The sequence below is a fragment of the Dendrobates tinctorius genome, unplaced genomic scaffold (assembly GCF_039654945.1).
Source record: "Dendrobates tinctorius isolate UK_male_01 unplaced genomic scaffold, ASM3965494v1 ptg000177l, whole genome shotgun sequence".
NCBI classification, from domain to species: Eukaryota; Metazoa; Chordata; class Amphibia; order Anura; family Dendrobatidae; genus Dendrobates; species Dendrobates tinctorius.
In genome coordinates, this window is record NW_027361844.1 from 4,650,383 (window position 1) to 4,677,219 (window position 26,837).

At 44.4% G+C, this 26,837-nt stretch overlaps 1 protein-coding gene across 6 annotated transcripts in view; it reads left to right on the forward strand.

The window, feature by feature from the left end:
* Positions 1–26,837, forward strand: part of LOC141054239 (caspase-8-like) — a 138,899-nt gene that overhangs the window by 15,469 nt on the left and 96,593 nt on the right. For 4 of the 6 annotated variants that reach the window (XM_073551486.1, XM_073551490.1, XM_073551489.1 and 1 more), the window contains exons 2-3: positions 11,846–11,975; positions 23,684–23,745. The gene's annotated coding sequence lies outside the window, so the exon portion shown is untranslated. The remainder of the gene's footprint in view (positions 1–11,845; positions 11,976–23,683; positions 23,746–26,837) is intronic. The other 2 variants (XM_073551488.1, XM_073551487.1) reach the window with 2 other exon arrangements.

The window sequence follows — 26,837 nt, forward strand, 5'->3', positions numbered from 1 at the left end:
ATCTATCAGCACATATAGGGCAAAAAAACTTTTCCTCACCGCACAAAGTTTTGCATTTATTTTTTCTCTGTATCTCATCATCCCTTTTTTAACTTGTGTAATGACATTGTTCAATAAAAATCAATTTTTAAAGTATAAAACCTCTTGCCTGTTTCCTTATATAGGTTGTTTGTCTATCAACCATCAAGTAAAGGAAAAGAAAAGCACAGCCCTTGTGTCCTCCAGTGATCTCTTGTGCCCGGAGTCCTGCACCACAAGGTACACGAAGCCTGACAAACGGAACGGATAGCCCTGAGGCCCAGATCCACCTGTGGGGAGCAGAGCCATCCCAGCTGTGTCACCATCAGCCAAAGCGGTCTCCTGTAGCACCGTTGGCCATCCGTTGCCGAAAACCACTTGTGGCATCACATTAAATCCCACATACATATCCACGTTTTACAGCACAGCCAGGGCCACGGAGTTGGGTCACGGCCTCGTGACTTACCCAAAGAACTGTCTGACCCGGTTCCGAGTACCCCACTGCCCTGGTGGGTGTGTCATTTTTCCGTCACGAACCGGATTTCGTAGTCCGGTATTACCGGGTACTGTGTGCCATAGACTTTATTGAACTGTATAATAGCCGCGATTACTGTGCCACACGGCGTGCAGAATGCAGGAGGCCCCAACTTGGAAAACCCTGGGAGCTCAATCCATCCCACCTGCGGAGCAACCGCTTACTAAGGTAATGATACCCAGAGCCTGGCTGAGATTGACTAGGAGGGAAGGAGATGCCCAATCTAGGAGAGGATCCAGTGGCGGGCGCGGCCACAGCCACCATTATGCCTTTATCCATGCCATATATCCCAGGGCCGGCCTGGCTACCTCAGTACTCAGGGGAGTCGCACACCCTGAGCGACGTTAAGGAGAAACTGCATAGTTTATTCGAAGCGTACCCCCTGTCAGAGAGCCAAAAGTCAGCATCTTTATTGACTAGCGGCCAACCAACCAGCTGCCAACCAGTGTGGCCCAGAGGGAGGTGAAGTACTGGCCAGACACCAACAAAAGAACTGTAAGGCAAATCCAGGCCCGGCTGAAGGATACTTTTGACACCCGCACAGAAGCGGAGATTAAAATGAAATTCTACGGGTGCAAACAAAGGGCGCAGGACAGAGTACGGGACTATGCCCTAAACTTGCAAGGCCATTAAACAGGTAGACACCGACAGTGTGCAAGACGAGAACAGATTGCTAAACGAGCAGTTTATTGAGGGGCTCCTGTCTACTGCTCACCGGACACAGCTGCGCATTATGGCCCTGCAAAACCCTGACCTGGACTTTGCACGATTTAAAGACCGGGCCATCTGAGTGCTGTGAGAACCAACCCCAAGTGGCACTGCACCCCTCCAGTGCCCAGCTATCACATACCACCAGGAGGTGGCGTCCTTTTCCTCGGAACCCATGAAGGCCGATGTTTAGACTCTAGATAATGACTCCTGCAGGTCTACGTCTCCAGGTCCAGAAGCTGACCAAAAGTGTAGCTGCACTAACCAAAATCGTACAGTCCATGCGCAGGGCTGTGGAGTCGGAGTCGGAGTCGGTGCTCATTTTGGTGGAGTCAGAGTCGGTATAAAATGGATCGACTCCGACTCCTAAAATATATAATAAATTGGGTACAGTAGTTCAATGCAGAATGTGCAGAATATTTTTTCATAGGAATTTGGGTAAGTTATGAAATGTCCTATAAATGGCTGTTCTATTCCTGATCTAAGGCTACATTCACACTCAGCGTTTTTCGTGCTTTTTTTGAGGATACATTTTTCAGCTGCAAAAGCAGATCAGCTTTTAAAAAAACTGCATCACCTGAAAGGTTTTTGAGCTCATAGATAATGTTTTCAATAGCAAAAACAGATTAGAAATCTGCTCTAGCTATCCATTTATCCATGTCTGTCTATCCATATCATATCTTAGCTGTACCAAAAAGAATGAAAGCCAGGAAGCACACAGACTAACACTCCTTTTTTTTTTTTTTTTTTTTTTTTTTTAGCACCAGTCAGGTACACCTCATAGCTGCCCAAAAGGACGCCCAGTAACACATCAACATCAATTGATAGTTGGAATAAATAGACTGCATTCATCACCACATCTTCTTAAGGTGCAGGCTTTATTTTAAAGTGTAGGGGTGTGCAGTATGAGGTTCTGCAGCAGCTGAGGTGTGCAGTATGAGGTTCTGCAGAACAGTATGTGGTTCTGCCCCCCCCCCAGGTTTGATTCTGGCTGGGCCCATGGTGTGAATGTAGCCTGAGGATCTAGGCTTTGTCTTAGCTGATATAAGTCATAGTGTTATATATATATATATATATATATATATATATATATATAATTAGAAAAAAGAAGAAACAGCACAGTACTTGGCTTCGGGTGCACGGCCCCCAGGCAAATAGTCCAGTATCAGCCACAGTATCCAATATTCAATCCAAATAGAGGCAGCACTCCATAGTTAGTTTTCAAGTAATAGTGAATTTATTAGACCCACATATCAGAGCTCTGATATGTGGGTCTAATAAATTCACTATCACTTGAAAACTAGCTATGGGGTGTTGCCTCTATTTGGAATGAATATATATGTGGAATTATATAATTAACAAAAAAGTGTGAAACAACTGAAAATATGTCTTATATTCTAGGTTCTTCAAAGTAGCCACCTTTTGCTTTGATTACTGCTTTGCACACTCTTGGCATTCTCTTGATGAGCTTCAAGAGGTAGTCACCGGAAATGGCTTTCACTTCACAGGTGTGCCCTGTCAGGTTTAATAAGTGGGATTTCTTGCCTTATAAATGGGGTGGGGACCATCAGTTGTGTTGTGCAGAAGTCTAGTGGATACACAGCTAATAGTCCTACTGAATAGACTGTTAGAATTTGTATTATGGCAAGAAAAAGGCAGCTAAGTAAAGAAAAACGAGTGGCCATCATTACTTTAAGAAATGAAGGTCAGTCAGTCCGAAAAATTGGGAAAACTTTGAAAGTGTCCCCAAGTGCAGTGGCAAAAACCATCAAGTGCTACAAACTGGCTCACATGAGGACCGCCCCAGGAAAGGAAGACCAAGAGTCAACTCTGCTGCGGAGGATAAGTTAATCCGAGTCACCAGCCTCAGAAATCGCAGGTTAACAGCAGCTCAGATTAGAGACCAGGTCAATACCACACAGAGTTCTAGCAGCAGACACATCTCTACAACAACTGTTAAGAAGAGACTTTGTGCAGCAGGCCTTCATGGTAAAATAGCTGCTAGGAAACCACTGCTAAGGACAGGCAACAAGCAGAAGAGACTTGTTTGGGCTAAAGAACACAAGGAATGGACATTAGACCAGTGGAAGTCTGTGCTTTGGTCTGATGAGTCCAAATTTGAGATCTTTGGTTCCAACGACCGTGTCTTTGTGCGACGCAGAAAAGGTGAACGGATGGACTTTACATGCCTGGTTCCCACCGTGAAGCATGGAGGAGGAGGTGTGATGGTGTGTGGGTGCTTTGCTGGTGACACTGTTGGGGATTTATTCAAAATTGAAGGCATACTGAACCAGCATGGCTACCACAGCATCTTGCAGCGGCATGCTATTCCATCTGGTTTGCATTTAGTTGGACCATCATTTATTTTTCAACAGGACAATGACCCCAAACACCCCTCCAGGCTGTGTAAGGGCTATTTGACCAAGAGAGAGAGTGATGGTGTGCTACGCCAGATGACCTGGCCTCCACAGTCACCAGACCTGAACCCAATCGAGATAGTTTGGGGTGAGCTGGACCGCAGAGTGAAGGCAAAAGGGCCAACAAGTGCTAAGCATCTCTGGGAACTCCTTCAAGACTGTTGGAAGACCTTTTCCGGTGACTACCATCTGTCGCCACTGCAACTAGGCGGGGCACATCGCAAGATTCTGTAATTTAAACAAGTAACCCCTGGGGCAGAGGGCCAACCCCCAGGAGTAAGATAACCGGGCCCACAAAGCTGGCGAGACGATTAGACTATTGTTCAAAAGTTTAGGGTCACTTAGAAATTTCCTTATTTTTGAAAGAAAAGCATTTTTTTTCCAATGAAGTTAACATTAAGTGATTCAGAAATACACTCTATACATTGTTAATGTGGTAAATGACTATTCTAGCTGCAAACGTCTGGTTTGTAATGCAATATCTTCATAGGTGTATAGAGGCCCATTTCCAACAACCATCACTCCAGTGTTCTTATGGAACTTTGTGTTTGTTAACTGTGTAAGAAGGCTAATGGACGGTTAGAATACCCTTGAAAACCCTTGTGCAAGTATGTTAGCACAGCTCAAAACAGTTTGGCTGATTAGAGAAGCTATAAACCTGACCTTCCTTTGAGCTAGTTGAGAATCTAGAGTATTACATTTGTTGGTTCCATTAAACTCTCAAAATGGCCAGAAAAAAAGAACTTTTATGTGAAACTCGACAGTCTAGTCTTGTTCTTAGAAATGAAGGCTATTCCATGCGAGAAATTGCCAAGAAACTAAAGATGTCCTACAACGGTGTGTACTACTCCCTTCAGAGGAGAGCACAAACAGGTTCTAAACAGAGTAGAAAGAGAAGTAGGAGGCTCCGCTGCACAACTGAGCAACAAGACAAGTACATTAAAGTCTGTAGTTTGAGAAATCGACACCTCACAGGTCCTCAACTGCCAGCTTCATTAAATAGTACACACAAAATGCCAGTGTCAACGTCTACAGTGAAGAGGCAATTCCGGGATGCTGGTCTTCAGGGTAGAGTGGCAAAGAATAAAACATATCTGAGAATGGCTAATAAATGGAAAAGATTAATATGGGCAAAAGAACACAGACATTGGACAGAGGAAGATTGGAAAAATGTGTTATGGACAGACAAATCCAAGTTTGAGGTGTTTAGATCACACAGAAGAACATTTGTGAGACATTGAACAACTGAAAAGATGCTGGAAGAGTGCCTGACGCCATCTGTCAAGCATAGTGGAGGTAATGTGATGGTCTGGGGTTGCTTTAGTGCTGGTAAAGTGGGAGATTTGTACATGGTAAAAAAGATTTTGAAAAAGGAAGGCTAGCACTCCATTTTGCAACGCCATGCCATACTCTGTGGACATCGCTTGATTGGAGCCAATTTCATCCTACAACAGGACAATGACCCAAAGCACACCTCCAAATTATGCAAGAACTATTTAGAGAAGAAGCAAGCAGCTGGTATTCTATCTGTAATGGAGTGGCCAGCGCAGTCACCAGATCTCAACCCCATAGAGATGTTGGGGGAGCAGCTTGACCGTATGGTACGCAACAAGTGCCCATCAAGCCAAACCAACTTGTGGGAGGAGCTTCTGGAAACATGGGGTGAAATTTCTCCAGATTACCTCAGAAAATTAAGTGCTAGAATGCCAAAGGTCTGCAATGCTGTAATTGCTGCAAAGGGAAGCAAAGTTTGAAGGAAAAAATTATTTCAAATAAAAATCTTTTTTTCGAACGTTGTCAATGTCTGGACTAGATTTTAAATTCATTTGGCAACTCATTTGATTAATAAAATTATGAGTTTTCATGGAAAACACAAAAATGTCTGGGTGACCCAAACTTTTGATTGGTAGTGTATGTGGGAGGACGTCCTTGATGCCCGTCGTGCTTGATGGCATCCCGATGAACGCTTTATTGGACACCGGCTCCCAGGTGACAACAATCCTATATATCTTGTTTAAACGGTATTGGGCTGATTCAGACATTACTCGCAGCCCAGATGAACACTTTAACATTTTTGCCAGCAATGGTAAGCCCTTGCCTCAGGTGGGGTATAAGGAGGTGACCAACAAGGTTGGCCGAGTAGAATTGCAGTCGCAAGGTGTGATTATAGCTGATATTGACAGACAAGAATGACATCCTATGATTACTCTAGGCACCAATGTAATAGAGAATTGTATTGGAGAAATTATTGTTTTGTTGCAACAGGTAGCCGAGACCACCAGTTCCAGTCAGCAGCATGTCCTGCAAAAGGAAATCAGAGCCCTGATGCAGAGACAACAGGTAGAGCTGTCTGGTGGAGAAGTTGGCAGTGTCAGAGTGAGTGATCCATTCCCTATTGCAATACCCCCTAGGAGTGAAATGGTGATTTGGTGTCGGGCAGCAATAGGCCTCAGGGGTCAAGATTACCAGGCCCTGGTAGAACCCGTGTACTCTGATAGTAGACCCACCATCCTGACAGCCAGAGGGGTAGTCGATGTCCGCAAAGGGACGGCACCGATACGCATCCTCAATTGTGGGGAGAAAGAGATCCATTTACCCCGGTATGCCACCCTTGCTAAGCTGTTCACTGTCAGTAATAATACAATAAAGGCCATGGAACCCTTGCTTCTGTCCGACCAGGTGGAGGACCATGGCTCTGAGGAGCAGCTGGTGGATTGGTGTCAGAATCTACACATAGGTACTGACTCCACCCCTTCGCATCAAAAGCATGGGGTTTACTGGGTGGTTCAAGAATATGAGCGGGTCTTTAGCAAGCACCCTCTAGATCTCTAGATTTTGGGCAGGTAAAAGGGGTCCAACACCATATCCCCACCGGAGATCATCCGCCCATTAAAGAGCGGTACCGGCCTGTTCCCCCAGCTCACTATCAATGTGGCAAGGGTATGTTACGGGAGATGAAGGAGGCTGGGGTAAACAGAGATAGTTGTAGCCCCTGGGCAGCTCCGTTAGTCCTCGTCAGAAAGAAAGATGGTACAATGAGGATGTGTGTTGACTACAGGCAGATTAACTGCATTACACATAAGGACGCCTTACCCATTACCCAGAATTGAGGAATCATTATCTGCACTGAGATCCGCTATCTATTTCCCCACTTTAGATCTCACCAGTGGGTATTGGCAGGTTCCCGTGGCAGAAGCAGACAGAGAGAAGACAGCGTTTACCACACCAATGGGCCTCTGTGAGTTCAGCTGCATGCCATTCAGGCTCTGCAATGCAACAGGAATGTTCCAGCGGTTAATGGAATGCTGCCTAGGACATAACAATTTTGAAACCGTTTTGTTATATCTGGACGATACCATCATCTCCTCAAAGATGTACAAAGACCACCTGGAGCATCTGGCCAAGGTGTTTGAGGCCTTATCCGGTTTCAGCCTGAAAGTAAAGCCGTCCAAGTGCCACTTGTTGAAGCCCAAGGTGCAGTACCTAGGTCACATGGTAAGCGCTGAAGGTGTAGCATCAGACCCTGAAAAAGTCACCGGGATCAAGGACTGGCCAACACCCTCCACTATCAAGGAAATGCGGCAGTTCCTCGGGCTGGTAGGTTACTACAGGAGATTGATAAAGAGCTTCACCAAGACAGCGGCACCCATGTAGGACCTCTTAATAGGCCAGTCCAAGAAGGCCAAGAATCTGAGACCTCCGTACAAGCGAAATAAAATAGAAAAAGAATACTTCACTAGGTTGAAGATCGTTCTTACGGGAGACGAAGTCATGGTCTACCCCGACTATGGCCATACCTTTATACTCTATACGGACGCCAACAACGTGGGATTGGGAGCAGTGCTGTACCAGGTACAGCAAGGCAGAGAGAGAGTGATTGCCTATGCCAGCAGGAAGCTTCATCCCACAGAAAGGAACCCCGACAACTATAGTTCCTTTAAACTGGAGTTTCTCGCCATAGTCTGGGCGGTAACGGAACGCTTCAAGCACTAAATGGGCTTCGGTGAAGTTTACCATTTATACGGATAATAATCAGCTGACCCACCTTGAAACGGCGAAGCTAGGTGGGTTGGAGCAGCGATGGATGGCTCGGCTGTCCAACTACGAGTTTACAATCAAATACCGGGCGGGGCATAAAAACGCTAATGCTGATGCACTGTCCAGGATGCCCAACTTGCCAGATGGGGAGAAGACCCAGAGGAAATCGACAAAATCGAGTTACCAACCTTCCACCGCCCACGTGTGGCCCAGTGCTCCCACTGCGTGAAGGACAAGCGCTATGCCATGCAAGAGGCAACGATTAACCCATTGCCCCACCATCGATGGGCAGAAACGCAGGACAGCAATCCGACAGTCCGCATAGTAAAGGAATTGCTGACACAAGCTGATTAGCACCCTTGTCCAGATGCTTCACAAGAAACACAACAGTTGTGGAAGGAGAAAGGCAAGTTGTTCATCTATGAGGGGAAGCTGAGTGGGAGAACTGTCAACTCCCGAACCCATGAACTGGTCTGGCAGGTGGAAGTCAGGAAGTGGGATGTACCAATGGTCTTAGAAGCGTACTACGATGGAGCAGGACACTTAGGGTGGAAGAAGTTAGAAGTCCTGTTACGTGTGTGATTCTACTGGGTTGGCATGAGGAAAGCAATTGAGAAATGGTGTCGAGAATGTGGTCCATGCCACCTGAGACGGAAAGACCGTGATAGCCAGTGGCGCCCCTAAAGCCCATAGTCACCAAACACCCGCTTGAGCTGGTGGCCTTGGACCACGTGAAGCTGGCCCCAAGCCGGTCAGGCTATGTCTACGCCCTCACCATAGTAGATCACTAATCCCGGTTCCTGGTAGTAGTGCCAGTGAAGGATCAGACGGCGAAGACAGCAGCCAAAGCATTTCAACAACACTTTTGTCTCGCACACGGTTACCCTGATTGAGTGCTTACCGACCAAGGCCCAGCCTTTGAAGCAGAAGTGTTCCAGGAGTTCTGTAACCTGTATGGCTGCAATAAAATAAGAACCACGCCGTATCATCCCCAGACCAACGGGTTATGCGAGAAAATGAACCAGGTAGTAATAGACCTGTTGAAGACTCTGCCCCTGAAAGAGCGTAGCCTGTGGCCAAAGTTACCGGATTTGGTAGACTTATATAACCACATCCCGGTGAACTCCACCAACTGTACACCCATCTACCTGATGAGTGCAAGACCTGGCAAGTTGCCCATTGACTTGGACATGGGAGTTTTAACACCTGAGATGACATCACCAGATGCAGACTGGAATACGGAGCGGCAGCAACAATATCACAAGGTGCAAGAATGTGTAGAGAAAAGTTTGTCCCAGGCAAGACAGAGGCAGGAAAGAAATTATAATCAGCACACCCTTGCAGTTCCCTTGTCACCTGGAGAACAGAGAGCATGAGAATCCACCCCCTGCCAGCGGCGAATCTGTCATGCCCACGGTGAGTATCAGTGGTCGTAGAACATCAGGTATACCCGTACTACGTAGAGTCACCCGTAGCACAGCCAATAGAGGGCACACTACACCAGTACCAGTGCTACGAAGGTCGATCCTTGGTCAAATCCCCATAAGGTTCCGCATGTAAGTAGATTGTGTAAATAAGACATGTAAATATATAATGTAAGTATGTAACCATCAAGCATATGAGCCTACAGAGACTCTGTATGAACTCTTGAGCAATCCTATTTTACTTGATTTAATGGACGATTGAGTCAATGGACTCGTGACCAGGACAATACTTGTATATACATAGTTACCAACCTGACTCAGGAATGAACAAAGGACAATGACACATGGACTAATCATCACCAGGACTATTTTTGAGCTTTAGTTTCTGTAATTTTTATTTTTGAAATCTTGTAATTAGTTATGATTGTTCACTTTTTAATATGTTTATATTTCCTCAGTCCGGGAGTACTGAATTTCACTAGGGGGAATGTGGCACCCCAGGAGTCCAGTTTCCACAGTGGCATTGCCTCTCTCACAGGGAGTAATGTCATGCCTGGAAGCAAGGAGTGGTCCCTTTACCAGGTGTCAGTAGGAGAGAAGTCGGGCAGAACCTGGGGAGTGGAGCTGTGATTAAACTCACCCCAGAGCTAAGCGCTAGGAAAGGATACCATAGTCCATGGTTGCGTGGGTACTGAAGTCCCGGCAGCTAAATCCAGAGGGCAGAGAACTGCAGGTCTCCTGGCCCGATCTAATACCCAACGACACAGCAGCATACCAGAGCCTGGAGCCAACACAAACTAGCAGCACCTGTGATAGGCTCGAGCTGCCTCCCATGCGGGCAACAGTTTGTTTTTAAGAACAGAAAGAGACAGTTAGCAGCAGGAGGGTGAGGTGTTAGGCAGTAAGGAACAAGGAAAGAGGGAGGACAGCGCAGAAGGAAGGCCTCTGTACCTACCTGACCAGGTGTATCTAAAATTGCTTCCAGGCTGCCCAGCTCTCCATTACGATCTGTTACCATTGCCCTGGTCTGTACTATCAACCAACAAGTAAAGGAAAAGAAAACTACAGCACTTGTGTCCACCAGTGATCTCTTGCACCTTGAGTCCTGCACCGCAAGGTACATGAAGCCTGACAAATGGAATAGGTAGCCCTGGGGCCCAGCTCCACCTGTGGGAAGCAGAACCATCCCAGCTGTGTCACCGTCAGCCCCAGCGGTCTCCTTTAGCAACGTCGGCCATCCGCTGTCAAACACCACATGTGGCGTCACGTTAAATCCCATATACATATCACCATTTTACGGCACAGCCAGGGCCACGGAGTCGGGTCACAGCCCAGTGACTTCCCAAAGAACGGTCCGACCCAGTTCCAAGTACCCTACGGCCCTGGTGGGCGTGTTACTAGGGTCACACAACAGTATAAAAAATCAGTCCAATTTTAATTCAGAAAAGTGGGACAATTTTTTCTAACTTGTCATGTGTGTGCTGTTCATATGTAATTGTTGTTGTTTTTTTACAACAGCAGCTATTAAACCCTTCTCCCCAGGGCGATTTTCCATTTTTCATTTTCGTTTTTTCCTCCCCTTGTAAGAGACATAACTTTTGATTTTTCCAGTAATATAGCGGCTTGTTCTTTGCGGGAAGAGTTGTAGTTTTTTTGTTTAACCAACTTTTATTACGAGAAAAATTTTACAAACTTAGAAAGAGTAGGAAGGGGAGACCAATATAAAATAAATAAAATATGTAGTACAATATACATAGTATTAATATTTAAAATTTTGAGTAGAATAAAGAAATTACAAGTCTCCAAACAGTCCTAAAGGGGACCATTAGGAAAGAAGGAATGATAAATGGAAAAGGTAAGAATGGGAAAAGGAAAGGAATGAAAGGTAAAATTAGGAAAAGAATGTAAGGGAGATAAGAAAGGGGAAATTTAAAAGAAGAAAAAGGAAAAGTGAATATGGAAAAGGTGAAGAAAGAGGAAGAGAAATAGGATGGAAAAGGTAAAGGGGGATTGCCTTTATAAGCAAATGATAAAGAAAGTGTTGGAATATGTTTGGTGCAAGAACTCCATTCCTTTCTATGAGTGCTTAGTTGCTAGATTTGTATCCTGTTTATAAAGGTAAAAAAAAAACTCCCAGAGGCTCACACAGGGAGAGCATATGACTGTATTTCCTGTTTTTCCTGTGTCTGTATATGAGAGAAGCAGCCTGCTGTAGATGATGCACAGATAGAGACACACACAAATGATTTATACCTGATCTGTTCAGCTTATCAAATATTGATCCTGTTTGTTTCTGAATAAAGAAGCTCTGTTGTCACATGCTTGGAGAGTATCATGAATAATCAGCTGCCAACAGAAAGGAAAAGAAAGATTAAACTATGGAAAAGATTGGGAAGGAGGATAAAGGTGTGGGGTGGGACAATAAAGACAACTGAGAAAATATTAACATGGCCAAGATACAGAGTATAATAAAATTGTGAAATCAAAGTTATATATTTATAATTTTTTACTGGTTGACAATCAAGAAATGTCATACAAATTGGACTCCACAATGGAAGAAAAGGATGCACTCCATGTAGACCATTTGTATTCATGTTTTGGGAGAGAATTGTCTTTAAGAGCTAATGCTAGTTCATACATGTTATGTGTTGAGATTTTATCAGTTATATCATTAATAGTGGAAATATTTTTTGTTTTCCACTTAGCTCCAATGTACCATTTGCAGAGCCCCTAAGGTGCCTAAACAGCAGAAACTCCCAACAACTGATCCCATTTTGGAAACTACACCCCTGATGGATTTTATCCAGGGATATATTGAGCAGCTTGAACCCACAGGTACGACACAGAATTTGTTAACAGTAGATCATCATAGTGAAAAAGTTTTTTCACAAAAATCTTGCTTTAGCCCAAAATTTCTCACTTTTGCCAGAGATTACACCAAAAAGTGGACCACACAATTTGTTACTCACTTTCTTACGAGTGAGGCGATACCCCATATGTACTCAAAAAGTTCTGTTTGGAGAAACGGCAGGGCTCAGACAGGAAGGAGCACAATGTGAATTTTGGAACACAAATTTGGCTTTATTTGAAATAGATTGTTATATTTGCAGAGCCTGTGTGGTTCAAGAACATTAGAAATCCCCCATAAATGTATTTTTTGTAAATTATACCCTCTAATGTATTTATCTAGGGAGATAGTGAGTAGTTTGATACCACCATTTTTTTATGCAGTTGATGCAACACAAGTTTGAAAATTTACAATTTGCATTTCTTTCACTGTCTCTTTTATGATTCTTTTTGTACATTCTGAGGAACACATCTCAAATTTTATTGCACTATTTTTTTCAGTGTTCAAAAGTACATCCAATATGGCACCAATGCGTGTTCTGGAAACACCATTTGGTCTTTATGGTAAAATTGAAGAAATTCCAGGACCCATTCAAAGCTTATAGAGACATTGAGCAAATAACAAACTCATTCCAGGAATTATTACTCACAGAGGGAGGCAAGCTCCTAAAAACACATTGTTTGATTATAAAATTTGGTCTTGCTAACAAAACAGTTGCATATATTGTAGCAGGAAGAATAAACTGTACTGAAATGAAGTGCAAGATGTGGAGGAAAATGCAGCCAACTATGTGGCAAAGCTGAGTTTGTTCCAAAGATGAAAGAACACCAACAGGGCTTGAATGGCTTACACTTTCAGAGACTGGTCATACAACGTCCATTAGGTCCATCAATACCTATATGAGAGACGAATGTGCTAACCGACGTGGTACACCATAGCAAGCTCCCACCTGCCAAGGTAGGAACCGCTATATGCACAAAACAACCAATTCTCTACAGAATCCGTAAAGTATTGTCTGGTACCAGAGGTTCGGCAAGAATTATAAAGTAAAGCCCTAGTGTATAAGTATGGAACATCCTTATTATTAGCGATCCTCCAATTAAATAATCATGCCCGATACACCAACATAAATACCGTATTTAGCGAATTATAAGACACACCGGATTATAAAACACACCCCAAATTTTGAGGAGAAAAATAGGAAAAAAAAACTTTTTAAAATAAAATGGTGGTGCCTCTTATAATCCATGCGTCTTATTGCTTACCGGGGTGGTGGCTGCGGTGAAGCGGAGTCCCAGGGTCACTGCTGGAGGAGGCAAGAGTGGCGCCTTGCTGCAGGCCACAGGTTGGGATGAGGGGGTGTTCCGATATGCGCAGATGAGGGAGAAAATAGCTGCGGTGCTCTGTGGTGCGGGGGGGCTCCGCCGGCATTTTGTGAAAGCCCAGAGTTCCCCCGCATATCCATTACTGCGATGCAGTGGCCTCCGGGAAAATGGCCACCGGGACTGCGCATGCTCAGATTGAGATCTCGGCAACGAGACCTCGGTTGCAGAGATCTCTTTGCCGAGTTCCCGGAGGCCACTGCATCGCAGTAATGGTTGTGCGAGGGGCTCCGGAAAAATGGCCACCAGGGGCGGCGCATGCTCAGATTCAGATTTCGGCAACAAGATCTTGGGTGCCGAGATCTCGTCTCCTGAGATCTCGGATGATATATCTGTATTATAAGATGCACTCCCATGTTCCCCCAAAAATTTTTGGGGAAAAAGTGCGTCTTATAATCCGAAGCAATATAAATGAAAGCAAAAGTTTTGTGTAGCAAGACATAGTCGTACAAACAGTGAAACTAAGATAAATGGTCAAAAATGTTTGTGAGTAATCAAGTCCTAGAATTAGTTTTCAGATGATCTGAACATTTGTGGGGTCCACACTCTGGAGTGTACAGACATGAGTAAGTGGATGAAAATTTGTCTGACTAGTAGTTTGGTATGTGATTGATCAAGTCCTGGAATTAAGTTTGGTATGTGATTGATCAAGTCCTGGAATTAATTGTAAAATGGGGTAAAATGGGATTTACTTATGAAAATATTCTCTAATACTTGTCCATAAAATTTACTCTGATGGGCCCACTAAGCAGAAAATATAAATTATTTGAAAAAAAAACCCTAATAATTGTAATATGTGTGGTAGGTCTCAAAACAGGGGGAGATATAAAGACCTGGTTGGGATGGGCATGTGGGGCAGTGGTACCGGGAATCACCTCTTATACCATGCTTCCTGCAAACCTGCCATCTTTTTGGGGATACTTTTGGGTGGAGTGGCAGGGACAAGGCAAGGAAAATGGCGCTCTGCAAGTCTCCGACATCATCAGACTCAAAGGCTTCCTCCTGTGCCATCAACTCAAATATGAGATGTGCAACAATTTTCTCCTGGAACTAGAGGAAAGTGAGCGGTGCTTGGGATTTTTTTGTATAATACAAAACTATTTTATGTAGCAATCTGGATGAGGTAGATTGCTACCTTTTTGTACCAGGCCCTGGTCTTCTTTTTCACAGGTATGGTTGAAGCACCTGGTCTGACAGGTCAATGCCACCCATGATTTTATTGTGATCTGTGACACAGATTGTTTTTTGCTGGTGGCGCCCCTGTCTCTGACCATCACAGTGGTGTCCGCATGCAGTGTGGTCAGCATGTAGACGTCCTTCCTGTCATTCCACTTCACTGCAAGAAGTTGGCTACTTGCGAGTGAGGAATGATGCCCCCTTATACAAATGTCTGGACAACAACTGTGACAGAAACCCTACTTGGTTTTTCCTGATTGTCCCAAAGGCCCCTCTATTTGCAGTGGAGGGATTTGTATAGGGAGACGTTTGTGTAGTAATTGTCTGTGTAGATGTGGTACCCTTGATGGAGAAAGGGTGTCATTAGCTCCCAGGCAATTTTTCCTGAGATTCATATTGTCTGGGGACAGTTTGGGGGCTGATTTGTCGGTCCCTACCTTCATAGATTAGGAAGGTGAATGTGTAGCCTGACATGCTCTCACACATTTTATACAGTACTGTATTTGGCTCACTTGGAGGGGATAAATTGGAGGAATGACAGCCGGCCCTTGAAACTCATCAAGGACTTGTTGACTGCCACATTTTGCTCTGGGGTATAGGAATTAAGAAATTAATGTTGTAGGAGGGAAATTAGGGGTCTCAATTTGTTTAGCCGATCATAGTTGGGGTCAGTACTTGGGGGGCTTGAGAATTATCACTAAAGTGGAGGAATTTCATTACGGCTTCATAACGAGCTGAGGATTTGATGGCTGCAAGTACAGGGGTGCTGTAGACACGTTTTGTTGCCCAGTAGATTCAGTGTGTTTTTTTTGTTGTTTTTTTTTTACCAATCCTGTGTTCAGAGTAAGGCCCAAACATCTGATTGGTGGGCAATAAATTGTTGGACTTCTGGGCTAACAAAAATTTTGAAAAACAAACGGGGTAAAATTGGTGACATCTAATTTTATTCCTCGGACTGCAGAAAAAGGGAAAATTTGAGGGGAAAATGAACTGTCCTGATACCACAGCGGGGGGGGGGGTGAAACTGTGATACTTGGTCCTGCCTCTGAAGCTTCAGCAGTGACGACCTGCTCCGCTACCATCGGGCTGTGGGATCCCTTGGAGGAAGAGTCATCGTCACTCAATGGAAATTGCTCAACTTCGGAGGCAGATTCAGTATCGCTGCTGGAGGAAAGCAGGTTGTAACGCTTGCTCCGCACTAAATGTTATGTGGGCCATTACTTTATTTGCCTGTCTAACAAAAAACTAACCCTAATCTAACACTAATATTTTTTTTACTGCCTATCCCTAATAAGCGTGACCCTAACCCTAATAAGCGTAACCCTAACCGCAAAAGATGAGAAAAATTATTATAAAAAAAAAATGTGACAACGCGGATGACACAGAATGGGGGGCTAATAAATGAGTTTTAGGGGTTTTGGAGACACGGATGTAGAAATTATTTTTTTGTCATTTTTTCTTTTCTGACAGGGCAACACTCGGACGTAGTGTATCTCTCTTTTCTGCCAGAACAACTACAAGAAGAGGAGAGAGAGGCATAGCCCAAGTGCTGCCATATTTACTAATATTGGGGGCTTTTGATAACTGGGATAGGGTCTATGACAGTAATCAAAAGCCAGCAGCCAATGAGAAAATTCTCAGCAGTTGCTGGGTACAGGCAGGCAGATATTGGTAGGCACACTGCTCATACACCTGCCATTTTCTTCCTGTAGAAGGAAAGAGAGGGTCTGGGGGACCACTGATTCAGCACCTAAGGTATCGTGGGGGGCTCAGGTGACCCCATTTCTATTTTCACTGATATGTCAGAATATATCAGAGAGAGAAATGGATTTTATATCACTTTTTTTAATGTGATCGCCGTTACACGGCTTAATGCTCTTCTGATGTTTTATTGGATAGCAATCGGATCAGTGTTATTCTAAGGGGCATCTCAAATCTGCGATTATTTTCTCATGCCAATTCGGCATGAGAGAACAGATTGGCAGGAGACTTGACTCACTCGCACCCGTACAAGTCTATTGGTGCAAATGAAATATGGGACTGCACTAGGATGTCATCCCAGTGCAGTCCGATATAGACCAAAACAGGTAATGAAGGAGAAATTACTTTCTCCGCCTCCTTCGCACTTGTGCTGCGATTTTTACATGCGAGAGGAAAGGAGCACAATAGCATGACACTCAGCTCACACTCACAGAAGAACTGGAGGCCAAGGGTCATTAGCATTTCACATCCAATGCTCTTGCATCGGATACCATACACTAGTCTGTTTCCTGCCTTACCCTGTAGATTGTAAGGCCATGTGGGCAGGTCCTCTCCACTCCCCGTCTGCAACAGTCTGACCCTGTTAGTTTGCTTATTGTACTTGTTTATTATATATGTTGTAAGATGGCCGCTGGAAAAGTCCTTGAGAGGAGGTTGGTAGTTTCGGTGATGTAAGCTGGTAAAGCAGGCTCTAGCACATATAGTGCTGAGAGAGTCAATAGAGCGTATCAGGGCTGGGTTTTACGAGCAGTCAAAGAGGTGGGTGGGACTGACTGCTCACATATACCCACCCCGGGGGTGGTGGTATGGCAAAAAAATGGAGACCAGTTTTCTCAATCAGTGTTTGGGTCTGGAGATGTGTGGATCTCGAGTGTGTTGATGTTTGCTAAGGACTTGGAAAAACTAGACACTAAGGCTATGTGCACACGTAACGGAACTCTCGCGAGAATTCCGGAATTCCATTCCGCGGGAAAATCGCATTTTAAATTCCCGCGATTTTCCTGCGGAAAAACTAGCATTTTGCAAGCGTAATTAGCTTGCAGAATGCTAGCGTTTTCCAAGCGATCTGTAGCATCGCTTGGAGAACTGATTGACAGGTTGCTCACACTCGTCAAACACAGTGTTTGACAAGTGTGACCAACTTTTTACTACTGAGGCCGCCTATGCAGCATCAATAGTAAAAGATAGAATGTAAAAAAATGGTGTTATTCTCACCTTCCGACGTCCCTCGCAGCCGTTCCCAGTAATCCTTTGCGAAAATGCCCTCGATGGCGTCCGTTCTCGCGGGATCGCGACGTCTCGTGGTAATTCGCGATGGCGTCGCACGAATGACCGCGAGACTTTGCGATCCCGCGAGAACGGACGTCATCGCTCGCAAAGGCTTACTGGGACCGGGAGCGTGGAGAGAGGCAGGAAGGCTGCGCGGGACGTCGGAAGGTGAGAATAACAATATTTTTTATTTTAAATTCTATTTTTTACAGGGATATGGTACCCACAGCCCGGAGGACAGTCTCCTCTCCTCCGGACCGTGGGTACCATCCGCAATTGTTCTGCTTACTTTCCGCATGGTGTGCACAGCCACATGCGGGAAGTAAGTGGAACAATACATTCCTATGGGTGCGGGATCGCCGCGATTCCGCAAAATTAATGAGCATGCTGCGTTTTTTACCGCGAAGCGATTCCGCCGCGGTAAAAACCGCAGCATTAGCACAGCATTGTGGAATCCCATAGGAATGCATGGGATGCTTATTTTTCGCGTTTTTGCGCCAAAATCGCGCTGTTAAAACCGCCGCGGAAACGCGAAAAAAACGCCACGTGTGAACTCAGCCTAAACCAAGAGGGCGAATCTTTACCGCATGGACTATTTACTTTTGTGTTTTCACTTTGTGCTGGAAAAGACTGTCTTTTTGTTTGGTTTCCTGAGCGGTTTATGCAGTCTTACTAAACCAACCTGGACATTTTACTGAAACCGCTTCTTGTGCCTACTTCAAATCCAACAATGTAGAAACCATACAGTTGGTGCTAGAAGCATGGGTACGAATCCCAAGAGGCAGTGTGACTGCTGTAGAGATACCGCATGTCCTGGGTGAAACGACTGCGGGAGTGAAAGCCGACAACATGGAGGAGTTGATAAAGCAACTAGTGCAGGTTAATCTCCAGCAGCAACAGCTATAGTAGCACAGGCAGCAGATGGAACTCCTAACCGTCAATCCATGACAGGGCAACCGCCCCGCCCGCAAGTCAAAGTGTTGACTCACAAGTGAGGAAGACGGTCAGGAGAGTCTTGCAAAAGATGACCCGAAGTGATGATGTTGAGATGTTCCTGACGGTTTTCGAGAGGGTGGCGGAATGGTAGAAATTGCCATGGTAATGGGCGGAGGTTCTGGTGCCATATATAACAGGGAAATCGCAGAAGGACTATTATAACCTGGTCTTGCAGGACGCAAAAGAGTACACCAAGTTGAAAACTGAGATCTTGGTGCGCTTAGGAGCGTCTCTGACTTTAAGGGTGCAACGGGTGCACCACATGGCCTACCACGGTGACAAACCTCACTGATTCCAAAAGTTCAACCTCCTACACCTGGTCCAAAAGTTATTACAACCTGAATCTTCCTCCCCATCACAGATGGTGGAGAGGGTCGTCATGGACAGGTTCATGCACTACCTACTGAGGCCGGTGCAATCTTGGGTTGCCCAGGTAGATCCTCGAATTACTGATGACTTGATGGGCCTGGTGGAAAGGTACCAGGCGATTGAGAGTTCCTTGGGGGAGCAAGGGATATTAGCATCTCTGTACTGGGGTTCCCAAAGGGGGGATGACACCCAAAAAAGGGGAACTAGAGCCACACCTAGGGGGCATCCAAGAGCCTAAGAGGCGCATGAGTTGTTGCCAAAGGCTCCATCTAATAACGTGACTTGTTGGAGGTGTCACACCCTGGGTCACATAGCCTCCCATTGCCCCATGACCACCGAGCCAATGGACTGCAGTATAGAATGTTGCTGCTCATATTTTGCATACCGTGGCTGCAGTGCTGTCCCTCAACCAGGAGAGGGGTCGCAGGCATGTGTCATAGCAGTACACGGAGTGCAAATGACTGGTTTGTTAGGCTCTGGAAGTTTGGTAACCTTAGTGAGTCCCACAGATCCTCATTGGTTGATTTCTGGGAGGATAGTGGGAGTCTACTGAATCCATGGTAATGCTAAAGAGTGGTCATAGACGCACAGTGTGGCACCGAGTCCAATGAGATGGGCATAGTCAAGGACCTATCATACCCTGTAATAATCCTGAGGGACTTTGCTTTATTCTGGGGTTTGTGGGGTAAATCGGGGTCACCTGGTTGCTCGGACAACAGATAGATAGCTTTTTAATAAACCTTGCCGCAGGCCACAGCTGACGGGTTTCCCTTTTGTGTGCTTGTTCGCGATGAGGATGAGGCCAACATCCCTGATTTGGAGGTGTCCCGGGGAAACTTTGGAAATGCCCAACTCAGGAACTTAACTCTAAACCAGGCATTTGATAATGTGTTTGTTCTTAATGGTGTTGCCCAAGAGCCGGGGGCTGACACCCAATATCCATATTTTATCACAAATTTGAGACAGTATAATGGGCAACCAAACTTAAAGGGGTGATAATCAAGCAATTACTGGTGCCAGGGCCGTGCAGACGCAGGGTGTTAGACATGGTCCATACAGTTGTGTTAGGTGGTCATCTAGAGAAAACCCAGGAACTGAGAAATCATGAATTATTGTAGGTCCTGAGCCACCTGCAAGCTGACCTCCCCAATGACTCTCTTCCATAGACCTCCACCAAGTGTATAGCCAGGAAATTAGGCTAATTTCTTTTCCAGAACGGGGTTGCCTAAGGAGATTCTACTATATTTATGTCAAAGGTAATGAGGGAGTTATGCAAAACCATGCAAATCACACAACTCAGAACCTCGGTTTACCATCAACAGATGATCGGCTTGGTGGAAAGGTTTAATAAAACTTTGATGGCCATGTTGAAGAAGGCCTTACAGATGAACGGCTGAGACTGGGACTGTCTACTGCTGTACTTTCTGTTCTCTATCAGAGAAGTCCCACAGGCCTCTACTGGATTCTATTTAAACAGCAGACAAAAAAGCAGCAACATTTACCTGCCCAGATCATGGAACAAATGCCATCCCATAAAGCAAGATGTTAGCAACACAGGTGCAAAATACCAGATCAACAGCCACTCTCCACCTGCCCGTCTAGTCTCGCATGAGGGGTGTTCACACTGTGATGCATTGAGAGTGTGCTGGCCAGCCCGCCTAATCGAAAAGTAGGGGCGTGACTAATAGGCTGTGAACCAGACACTATTCAGTTCCCTTGTATGAACAACGCCCTATGCGGGCCTTATTGTACAATTGTATACTGGGCAGTCACCCCCTCCAGGAATTGGTAGGTGGAGAGTGGCTGTTGATCTGGTATTTTGCACCTGTGTTGCTAACATCTTGCTTTATGGGCTGGCTGCACCCTGTAGTGTATTTGTTCCATGATCTGGGCAGGTAAGTGTTGCTGCCTTTTTATCTGCTGTTTAAATTGAATTTTTGGAGACTTTGAGTCTTTAGTTGCTTTGCTAATTACTCTACTGGATTCTACCCTTTTGAACTGTTGTATAGCCGTCAACTCTGTGAACTCCTGGATCTAGCGAAGGAGACCTGGTAGGCACAGTCTACACCCTACAGAAATGTAATCAAACATGTGGCCCTGATGCCAGAGTGAATTGCCGAGGTAATGCCCATTGTGAAAGAACAACTTCTCAACTTAAAAATCCAAGAGGCACAATCGTGGGTGTACAATAGATCGGTTAGTGTTAGACACTTCAACCCTGGTGATCTGGTATTGGTACCTACGATGGAGAGCAAATTCCTGGCCAAATATCAGGGCTCCTATGAAGGAGTTAAAAAGTTTGGTGATGTCAACTATAAAGCCCACCAACCAGGGAGAAGGAAGCCCTACCAGCTTTACCACGTCAACCTAATTATGCCATGGTGAGATAGGGAGCCTGTGGAAGCTCCATATTTGGTGGCTAAGTCTGAAAGAGGTAAAGGTGGCAAAGTCACTGTCACATACCAAAAAGCAAAAGTGCCGGGAGCTGCTACACTGGAACAGAGACTATTTCTCAGAGTACTGGGTTGCACTCGTATCATAGAGCATGAGGTTCTTTTGGACCCTCATGTCAGGGTAAACTTGAAGCCTTATCGGATTCCCAAACATCCAAAAAGGTGAAGCGGATGCTGAGGTTGGAAGTCATTCAAGAGTCCAAGATGGAGAAATGAACTTTTGCAATGACTATAGGAAACTGTATGATTTAAAGGCTAAGACCGGCAAGGGTACTTACCGCCCTTGACCTCCCAAAATTGGCAAATTCCCATGTCCCAAGGCATCAATTAGAAGACTGCCTTTTCAAAGCCAGATGGATGCTTCCAGGACACATAAATGGCGTTTGGTTTATGAGTAGCACCAGCCACCTTTCAAAGAGCCATGGACCGCATCCTATCTCCACACAAGAGGTACGCAGCGGCCTACCTGGATGACGTGATCTTCAGCCAGGATTGAGGAAGCCATCTGAGCAAAGTCCAGGCAATACTTGATGCTCGACAGAAGGTGGGATTTTCCATAAACCCGTAGAAATGTGCCATGGGAATGGAGGAAGCTAAATACTTGGGCTTTGTCATAGGCAGGGGGAAACAAAACCCCAATTAAATAAAACTGACACAATCCAGATTTAGCCACAACCATTCTCAAAGAAGCAGATGAGAATGTTCCTGGGTATTGTGGGCTATTACTTCCGGTTTATCCCTAACTTTGCCATGATAATAATAATAATTTTAGTTCTATAGCGCCAACATATTCTGCAGTGCTTTACATTTTAGAGGGGACTTGTACAGACAAAAGACATTACAGCATAACAATATTCACATAAATCAACAGATATCAAGAGGAGTGAGGACCCTGCTCGCAAGCTTACAATCTATGAGGAAAAAGGGGAGACACGAAAGATGGATGGTAACAATTGCTTTCTTTGTTTGGTCCAGCCATCAATGTAATAAATAGGGTGTTCATGTAATGCTGCATGAATCTGTAACCAACCAGTATGTGTAAAAGTACAGACACAGAGGGCTCTTAAATGCATAAAGGGCGGGAGGATAGACGATTCAAGGGTCCTGGTTATGAAGAAAATTTTAAATGGGCAACACAGGGATAGTTAGATAAATATTTTGAGGTGGTAGGCCAGTCTGAAGAAATGCATTTTTAGGGCACGCTTAAAACTCTGGGTTTTGGGGATTAACCAAATTGTCTTGGGTTGTGCATTTCAAATAACTGGCGCAGCACGCAAGAAGTCTCGAAGACAGGAGTGGGAGGTTTGGATTATTGAGGATATTAATCTTGGGTCATTAGCAGAACGGAGGGCACAGGAAGGGTGGTAGTCACTCCTTTGACGTATCTCCTTAAAGAGAGAAATTTGGCTATGGCTAAGTGGTCTCCTGAAGCTGAGACAGCCTTCCAGGAACTGAAGCTAGTCCTGTGAAAACAGCCAGTGTTAGTGGCAATGGATTTCTCTGAGGAGTTTGTGGTCCAGATGGACACATCAGATGTCGGGCTGTGTGCTGTCCTGTCACAAGAGGTGAACAGGGAAGAGCACCCCATAATGTATCTAAGTCGGACGCTGTCATCCTGCTAGAAGAATTACTCCATAGTGGAAAAGGAATATTTAGCCAATAATTAGACCTTGGACACTCTAAGGTACTACCTCTTAAGTAGGAAATTCAGGTTAGTGTCAGGCCATGCCCCACTGAGGTGGATGAGGGAGAAGTGGAACATATCCCGAGAGACCAGGTGGTTCCTAGCACTTCAGGATTTTAGCTTCCATGAAGATCATAGACCCAGGAAACTGCATGGCAATGTTGACGCACTGTTGAGGGTTCACTGTTTGATGGCAGAAGGTACCAAGCCCCCGGCTTTGGGCAGTGGGGGTATGTAAGATGGCTGTCTAACAGCCACAAATCATACAGTCGGCAGGGACTCGAACATAATGTACGGGCACTCCCAGATGCTCGGATAACACCCGAGCACATTCGCTCATCACTAGTGCCTACCTCAAAAGTAACCAAGTGAGTAGAAACCCTACAATGCATTATATGTATGTATAACCTCTTCATAAATAATAATTAAATAATATTTGTAGTGATCCATCTTTCTTAATTCTGGGATAATTGTATAATTATATGTGATCTTTATGTCAGGTAATAATGCTTTTTAAGAAAATGTAACAACAATTTCCTCGTTGACAAAAAAAGCAAAACTCCTGCTTCCTGTGGATGTCACGTGTTAGTTCTTTCATTTTCCAGCACTAGAAGCTGTCACTGGTGTAAGGAAGGACAGATCTACTGTATACTAACCCTGCAGGTCGGTGAGTATATACCATGAAATACATGGGGTCTTTGTAGCGTGAACTATGCACCTCTTATCTAAGAGCATATGGTTATTCTGACTGCTGCTAGCAAACAGCAGGGCGGTAGGTGATAAGTGATACTTTTTGCATAGTAACTTGTTACAGGTTGTTTACACATTAATGTTATATTGTTGTGCTTGTATTATGCAAAGTTTTGTTCTAATGACTTCTCTATACTAATAATTCTTTTATGACATTGACAGAGTTTGTTATACAGTCTTATGGTGGTTATGACGTAAAAAATGACTGATATGATGACTAATAGCAGTTCTACCACATTCTACACTGCAAGAAAGCGTATGTGTTAAAGTATATATTTAATAAACTATGAACCATTTTTCCACAGTCAGCGTACAAACAGTTGTATACTAAAGGCAAAAAAAAATCCAAAACTAAAGACCATGATTTAAAATGTAACTTTAATTCTCTACACTTAAAAAGAAGGGAATATTGCACTAAGTAGTTAAAACCACACAGTGCGATTGGGTGTGGACATCTATAATAGGATATCTAAATAAATCCCAATACAGATTAGTATTAGTGGTTTCAAATTGCTAAACACTGTGCGGCTGCAGTCCGTCACCGCTATATAAATGTCAATCTAAATATACCATCACATATGATATTTTAAAATGTCGGCTGTTTGCATCCCCAATTATTCATATTAGTTAGTGGATACAAGCTTAGATTTATTCACAACGAAAGTCAGTGACAGCATATATTGCTATATACAATTTTATGGATTTTTTGCATTCAGGTGGCACAACATGGTGTGAATAATTTTAGTGCATTTTTTTATTTGTTATAATGTAATTATAGTTCAATAACTTTGATTTAGCATACAGGGAGATGAAGAGCAATAAAAGAGCATGATGTACAGAAAAATAATGCAATAGAGAATAATGGGTTTTTCCAGCTTTCAAAAAAATGTTTACCAGAGGCAGAGATTGCAAAAGAAAAAGAAAGATTTACTGACTATGACCCACATGGCTCCAATGCTGGTTGCTTCGGTGGTCTAGGTCAGGACAGGAAGTGATTATGCTTAGGCTGGTTTCACATGAGCGTTTTTTTGTGCAGCGCATTGTGCGCATCCATGCGCATGCATCATGCGTACCTATGTTTAACATGGCATGCGCATGGTCTAGCGTTTTCACGTGTTCGTATGTATTTTCGTGCGCATGCAGTTTTTCAAGGTGTGCGCCTAGGCACGCCAGACGCAGCCTGTTGCATTTTTGGGTCCGCCAAAAGGCGTAAAAAAAAGCATGCGCACGCTTGCGCACGGAATGCAACAAAATAACGCATTACAGTCTATGGGAACGCATGCGTGCCCATGGACATGCGTTCTGCGTTTTTGTGCGCATGCGTTTTTGGCGTAAAAATGTGTAGACACTGGTTTTAACCCCTAGAGAACGAATGCGCATAAAAAAGCAAACGCATGCAAAAACGCATGATGTGCTTTTTGCATGTGTTTCTATTGCGCACGATGCGCTTCTCAAAAAAACGCTAATGTGAAATTAGCCTTACCTGGCCACTGAGGCATCTGAACTTCGGAGAGATGACGTCCTATTTTTTACACAGAATTCTAGATAGCATTTCCATTTTTAAAAGACTGTATCCTGTCAATATATTTGAGCAGGTTCTTCAAGGGGGAGGGGAAGTAAATCTTTTTCAGTACTCCAGTTTCATCAGGTCTAATAGATTTATTTTATAATGTAAACCATTTGCATTGCTAAATCTGGTGTCAGATCACCATTAAAACACTTGGGCCCTGATTCATTAAGATGTTTTCACTTTTCTGGTTTAAAATATCTTTATTTGTCACCATTTTTTGCAACTCAGAAATTGTGGAGGTCCTGGCTGGGTGTGTGTGCCTGTGCTGTGGGGGCCTTATACCTATGCAGGATGCATGTAACTGCTGTTGTAGGTTTGCCAGGACCAGATGTTTCACTGTTCAATGAAGGAGACACCATTTAAAAATAAACTCGTTAATGAGAGGCAACTTGATAATGGTTATATACAAGGGGTAGTGGGTACACAGTCTTGTGAACATTTCCTTTGGAACTCGAAGCATTTCCCACACCGTTTCCTTCCGTTGTAGTCAATAACGCCTTCTATGACTACTATGTTGCACTACTTCCATAAAACCCAGCTTTAACACTACAGTCCTGAGTAACAAGTGAGATTTACTTTCTTTGTGGTTCTGTGTTCTCTTTCCGGTAATATTGATGCTCTGGAACTCCCGCCCAGGACACTTTGCTCATCCAACGTACTCAGTCCTACTCTAGACTCGTTATCTTCCAGAGTTATAAGCTCAGTGTCTCGTGGCTAGGTGTCCTTTCCTAGGACCCATTTCCAGAATATCACACTATTGCAGAGAAAAGGAGACACAAAAGCGCAATAGGGTCTTATCCGTGTTACAGAGAGAGATTACACTAAGAAATTTGCTGACCTGATTAGGATGAGAGAAAGCATATAGTCTGGCGGCTGCTGCAGATCCATAGGTCCTCAACGACCAGAAGAAGTCACGTATTCAGGGGAATTTGTAGTTATATTCCGCGCTGCCGCAAGAAAGTATTCCAGGAGATAGATGTCAAAGATTCACAGTGGTTTATTCTACACGTTTCGGGGGTCTCATGCCCCCTTCGTCAGGAATACCTGGTGGGAGTATCTTCGGTCTCCTCTCAGGGTCGCCCCAGAATGCAGCACTACTCACATAGGACCTTTTGGTCTTGTCACTATGGACTTCAGTCCCTTTCTGACTCTCTGACAAGAAATTGTCACTTTCCCTGTAATTCATCCCTTCCCACTCTTGGCTACTCCCAAATATTAACTCTAACTATCAATGTGGTCAAACTCCACATATTACTAACATTAACACACCAGAATTCACATTATATCATGTCACATAACATTATATATTAAATTTCACTTTCCACAGCACAACAGTATACTTGTTTCTTCAGAGGGAAACGTGGGCAGCATGCCCATATCCTAATATCAACCGACCACATGCCTGCATGGTCAGACACAGCCATTACACAGTACATAGC